The following is a 6,446-nucleotide window of genomic DNA, read 5'->3' as shown; positions in this document are numbered from 1 at the left end:
AATTTGTTAATGTGGTGTATCACACTGATTGATTTGCAGATATTGAAAAATCTTTGCATCCCTGGGATAAATCTCACTTGATCATGGTGTATGATTCTTTTTATGTATTTTTGGAGTCAGTTTCCTAGTACTTTGTTGAGAATTTTTGTAACTATGTTCATCAGTGATATTTGCCTGTAATTTTCTCTCTTTCTTTCTTTCTTTTTTTGTTTTGTATCTTTTTCTAGTTTTGGTATCAGGGTGGTGGTGTCTTCATAGAACGGGTTTGGGAGTGTTCCTTCCTCTGTAATTTTTTGGAATAGTTTGAGAAGGGTAGGTGTTAACTCTTCTCTAAATGTTTGGTAGAATTCACCTGTGAAACTATCTGGTCCTGGACATTTGTTTGTTAGTTTTTAAATTACTGATTCAATTTCATTATGGTAATTGGTCTGTTAATTTCTATTTTTTCCTGGTTCAGTCTTGGGAGATTGTACATTTCTAAGAGTTTGTCCATTTCTTCTAGGTTGTCCATTTTATTGACATATATTTGTGCAATTCCATTCCTGGGTATATGTTCAAAAAAGCCAAAAACAATAATTTGAAAAGATACATGTACCTCAATGTTCATAGCAGCATTATTTACAGTTGCCAAGATATGGAAGTAACCTAAGGGTCCATCAACAGATGAATGGATGAAGAAGATGTGAGATGCACAATGGAATACTACTCAGCCATAAACAATGGAATTTTGCCATTTGTAACAACATGGATGGATTTGGAGAGTATTATGCCAAGTGAAATAAGTCAGACAGAGGAAGACAAATACTCTATGATATCACTTATATGTGGAATCTAAAAAATAAAACAAACTAGTGAATATATAAAAAAGAAGTCAACCACAGATATAGAGCACAAACTAGGGGTTAGCAGTGGGGAGAGAGAAGCGGGGAGGGACAATATAAGAGTAGGCGATTAGGAGGTACAAAGTATTATATATAAAATAAAGTACAAGGACATATTGTACCACACAGGGAATATGGACAATATTTTATAATAACTATAAGTGGAGTATAAACTTAAAAAATTGTGAATCACTATATTGTGCACCTGCAACTTATATAATATTGTACATCAACTATACTTCAATAAAGATTTAATTAATTAATTAACTATTTAAAAAAAACCAAACTAAGACAACTAAGAGCTGGCTTTGCCCTATTGGACTAGGGTGACATGAAAAGAAACAAGGCTGAATCAGATCTGGACTCTTCCCTCCAGAAACAGCCCTGTTTATGGCCAACCAGGAGAAGGCCCATGGCTGAGCTCAGCAATCATAGTGGCAGAGAAGCTAATCTTGTCTGGGGCAATCTGGGAGAGCCTGCAGGAGAGAGTGAACTGTGAACTGGTTCTTGAAAGAAGAGCAAGAGTGTGGAATAGGGCTGGGTGATGGCGGTGATGGAAAACATGTGTTTCTCCTTTAAATCCTGTTATTAACTCCTAAAAACATTTATTTCTAGCATCTGGCACGGCAATACCTAAGTCCACAGGGTATGGGAACATCTGGAAGAAAAGAAAGATGGTTTCAGTCAACTCTCCCAGATCCTAAGTCTGTGGAAGAGCATCTGTATGTTTGTCAACCTATGAATATTAATATTAAAGTAAAAATTGAGGTCCAATATAGTGACCAGGAAAGGGGTGCAGACTTATTGAGAAATAAATCAGTCCCTGCATTGATCACAGAAATGTGTACAGAGCACATAGTATAAACACATTCACATTTCTGTTTGCTCCCCTTTCCCCCCCAAGATTTAATCTTTCAGTGCTGACAACATAGAAGGGAACTTAGATTTGTTTTTATCTTATAGTCTGACATGTGGGTGCAAATTAACTTTTTCATTCTGACTTAAATAAAAATAACTCATGTGCATTTCCATCTCAGTAGCCAGGGATCACTCTGATAGTATCTTCATTTTCTTTGTACCATTTCCACTAGGGGTTGTTGCCAGAACTCTAGCAAGAATAGTAATTTGTTATATCATGAAAAAACGTATATAAATCCTTAGGGACTTGTCATATTAGAAATAATTTAACTTCACGGTATGAACAAAACTTTGTAGAATCAATGATAATCATAAATAAGAAATAGCAGGTGGTGTAAATTGATATTGACATTGTACAATGTCAGCTATCTCTACCCCATTACACCTACCCTAACCCTGGAGGGATGCCTAGGATCACTTATATTGTGTCAAGAGAAGAGAGTTTGAAGAGCATCAGTTTTGAATATGTTATATATTAGTTCTTTTGTGCACCTAAGGGGGAAGCTATAATTCATATTTTAACTTCAAGTCTCTTAAAGATGTAGAGATTGTCACTGCTTGAAAACAGATGAGGATTTCAGACAAAGCTAGGTATCCTTGATAATGTGCTTAGTGTCAGTCAGAATAAATCTGTGGTGGGAATTCTAGGCAGATTGACTTTTTAAGCAAAAGATTAAAATTTCCAGGTGGAAAGAAAGAATGATGGTGTAAAGGACCTGATGAAGGATTCCCCTGCTATTTCTAGAAAGGAAAGTATGTTTCTAGTAATTTATTAAAAATTTCTGAAATGAAAACCCTGCCCAGACCTGCATGGGAGGATGTTGAATAGGGATTTCTGGAACCTCTAGGGCTGGCTATGAAACTGGTGTGAAATGCACAAATCCAGCATGGTTAGGTGTGGCTGTGAGCCAGCGTTTCTGCTTTCACATGTTTAATTGAGGAGTAAACTGACAGAGGAGCAAAAGTTTAGCTTGGTCATTTGGAAGTTAGAAAGTATGTTCTTTATTATTTTTTCTTAGAGTATAATTGCTTTACAATGTTGTGTTAGATTCTGCTGTACAATGAAGTGAATGCACTATATGTATACATGTATACCCTCCCTCTTGAACCTCCCTCCTACCCCACCCTTCCCACCCATCTAGGTCATCAGAGAGCACCGTTCTGAGCTCCTTGTGCTATACCGCAGGTTCCCACTAGCTATTTATTTTACATACGGTAGTATATATATCTCAATACTAATTTCCCAATTGATCCCACTCTCTCCTTCCCCCCTTGTGTCCACACATCCATTATCTACATCTATGTCTCTATTCCTGCCCTGGAACTAGGTTCATCTGTAACATTTTTCTACATTCCACATACATGTGTTAATATTTGATTTTTTTTTCTATTTCTGACTTACTTCCCTCATTTTATTTTTCTTATGTCAATGCTACTCTCTCACTTCGTCCCAGCTTATGCTTCCCCCTCCCTGTGTCCTCAAGTCCATTCTCTACGTCTGCATCTTTATTCCTGTTCTGCCCCTAGATTCATCAGAACCATTTTTTTAGATTTCCTATATATGTGTTAGCATACAGTATTTGTTTTTCTCTTTCTGACTTACTTCACTCTGTATGACAGACTGTAGGTCCATCCACCTCACTACAAATAACTCATTTTCGTTTCCTTTTATGGCTGAATAATATTCCATTGTACATATGTACCAAATCTTCTTTATCCATTCATTTGTCAATGGACACTTAGGTTGCTTGCATGTCCTGGCTATTGTAAATAGTGCTGCAATGAACATTGTGGTACATGACTCTTTTTGAATTATGGTTTTCTCGGGGTATATGCCCAGTAGTGGGAATGCTGGGTCATATGGTAGTTCTATTTTATGTTCTTTAAGGAACCTCCATACTGTTCTCCATAGTGGTTGTATCAATTTACAATCCCACCAACAGTGCAAGAGTGTTCCCTTTTCACCACACCCTCTCCAGCATTTATTGTTTGCAGATTTTTTGATGATGGCCATTCTGACTGGTGTGAGGTGATACCTCACTGGAGTTTTGATTTGCGTTTCTCTAATAATTAGTGATTTTGAGCATCTTTTCAAGTGCCTCTTGGTCGTCTGTATGTCCTCTTTGGGGAAATGTCTATTTACGTCTTCTGCCCATTTTTTGATTGGGTTTTTTTCTTTTTTTGTTATTGAGCTGCCTGAGCTGTTTATATATTTTGGAGATTAATCCTTTGTCCATTGCTTCATTTGCAAATACTTCCTCCCATTCTGAGAGTTGTCTTTTCATCTTGTTTATGGTTTCCTTTGCTGTGCAAAATCTTTTAAGTTTAATTAGGTCCCATTTGTTTATTTTTGTTTTTATTTTCATTATTCTAGGGGTCTTTAATCCATTTTGTGTTTATTTTTCTGAATGGTGTTAAGTAGTGTTCTAATTTCATTCTTTTACATGTACCTGTCCAATTTTCCCAGCACCAGTTATTGAAGAGACTGTCTTTTCTACATTGTATGTTCTTGCCTCCTTTGTCATAGATTAGGTGACCATAGGTGTGTGGGTTTATTTCTGTGATTTCTATTCTGTACCATTGATCTATATTTTTGTTTTTGTGCATACTGTCTTAATTACTGTAGCTTTGTAGTATAGTATGAAGTCAGGAAGGCTGATTCCTCCAGCTCAATTTTTCTTTCTCAAGAATACTTCAGTTTTCAGGGTCTTTTGTGTTTCCATAAAAATTGTAAAATCTTTTGTTCAAATTCTGTGAAAAAAATGTCATTGGCAATTTGATAGCGATTGCATTGAATCTATAGATTGCTTTGGGTAATATAGTCATTTTGACAATATTGATTCTTCCAATCCAAGAACATGGTATATCTCTCCATCTGTTTGTGTTACCTTTGATTTCTTTCACCAGTGTTTTACAGTTTTCTGAGAACAGGTATTTCACCTTCTTAGGTAGGTTTATTCTTAGGTATTTTATTCTTTTTGTTGTGATGGTAAAGGGGATTGTTTCCTTAATTTCTCTTTCTGATCTTTCATTGTTAGTGTATAGGAATGCAAGAGATTTCTGTGCATTAATTGTGTATTGTGCCACTTTACCAAATTCATTGATGAGCTCTAGTAGTTATGTGGTGACATCTTTAAGATTTTCTATGTATAGTATCATGTCATCTGCAAACCATGACAGTTTTACTTCTTCTTTTCCAATTTGGATTTTTAATTTCTTTTTCTTCTCTGATTGCCATGCCTAGGAATTCCAAAACTATGCTGAATAACAGTGGTGAGAATGGACATCCTTGTCTTGTTCATGATCTTAGAGGATACGCTTTTAGGTTTTCACCATTGAGAATGAGTTTGCTGTGGGTTTATCGTATATGACCTTTATTATGTTGAACTAGGTTCCCTCTGAGCCTGCTCTGGAGAGTTTTTATTATAAATGGGTGTTGAATTTTGTCAAAAGCTTTTTCTGCATCTACTGAGATGATCATATGGTTTTTACTCTTTAATTTGTTAATATAGTGTATTCCATTGGTGGATTTGCATATATTGAAGAATCCTTGCTTCCCTGGGATAAATCCCACTTTATCATGATGTATGATCCTTTCAATGTGTTGTTGGATTCTGTTTGCTAGTATTTTGTTGAGGATTTTTGCATCTATCTTCCTCAGTGATATTGGTCTGTAACTTCCTTTTTTGTGATCTCTTTGTCTGGTTGGGTATAAGGGTGATGGTGGCTTTGTAGAATGAGTATGGGAGTTTTCCTCCTTCTAAAATTTTTTGGAAGAGTTTGAGAAGGATGGGTGTTAGTTCTCCTCTAAATGTTTGATAGAATTCACTTGTGAAGGTATCTGGTCTTAGACATTTTTTGTTGGAAGATTTTAAATTACAGTTTCAATTTCATTACTTGTTATTTGTCTGTTTATATTTTCTAATTCTTCCTGGTTCAGTCTTGGAAAGTTGTATCTTTTCACGAGTTTGTCCATTTCTTCCAGGTTGTCCATTTTATTGTCATATAGTTCCTTGTGTTAGTCTCTTATGATCCTTTATATTTCTGTGGTGTCAGTTGTAATATCTCCTTTTTCATTTCTAATTTTATTGATTTGAGTCTTCCCCTTTTTCCTTGATGATTCTGGCTAAAGGTTTATCAATTTTGTTTATCTTCTCAAAGAATCAATTTTTATTTTTTTGATCTTTGCTATTGTTTTCTTCATTTCTATTTCATTTATTTCAGTTCTAATCTTTATGATTTATTTCCTTCTACCAACTTTGGGTTTCGTTTGTTCTTCTTTCTCTAGTTCCTTCAGGTATAATATTAGATTGCTTATTTTAGATTTTTCTTGTTTCTTGAGGCAGGCTTGTATTGCTATAAACTTCCCTCTTAGAACTGCTTTTGCTGCATCCCATAGGTTTTGTATCATCGTGTTTTCATTGTAATTTGTCTCTAGGTATTTTTTTATTTCATCTTTGGTTTCTTCAGTGGTCTTTTGGTTATTTAGTAACGTATTGTTTAGCCTCCATGTGTTTGTGTTTTTCCCCTGCAATTGATTTCTTATCTCATAACGTTGTGTCTGGAAAAGATGCTTGATATGATTTCAATTTTCTTAAATTTATGAGGCTTGATTTGTGACCCAAGATGTGATCTATCCTGGAGAAT

This window comes from Physeter macrocephalus, chromosome 17 (genome assembly GCF_002837175.3).
Source record: "Physeter macrocephalus isolate SW-GA chromosome 17, ASM283717v5, whole genome shotgun sequence".
Taxonomy (NCBI): domain Eukaryota; kingdom Metazoa; phylum Chordata; class Mammalia; order Artiodactyla; family Physeteridae; genus Physeter; species Physeter macrocephalus.
This window is presented reverse-complemented; position numbering follows the sequence as displayed.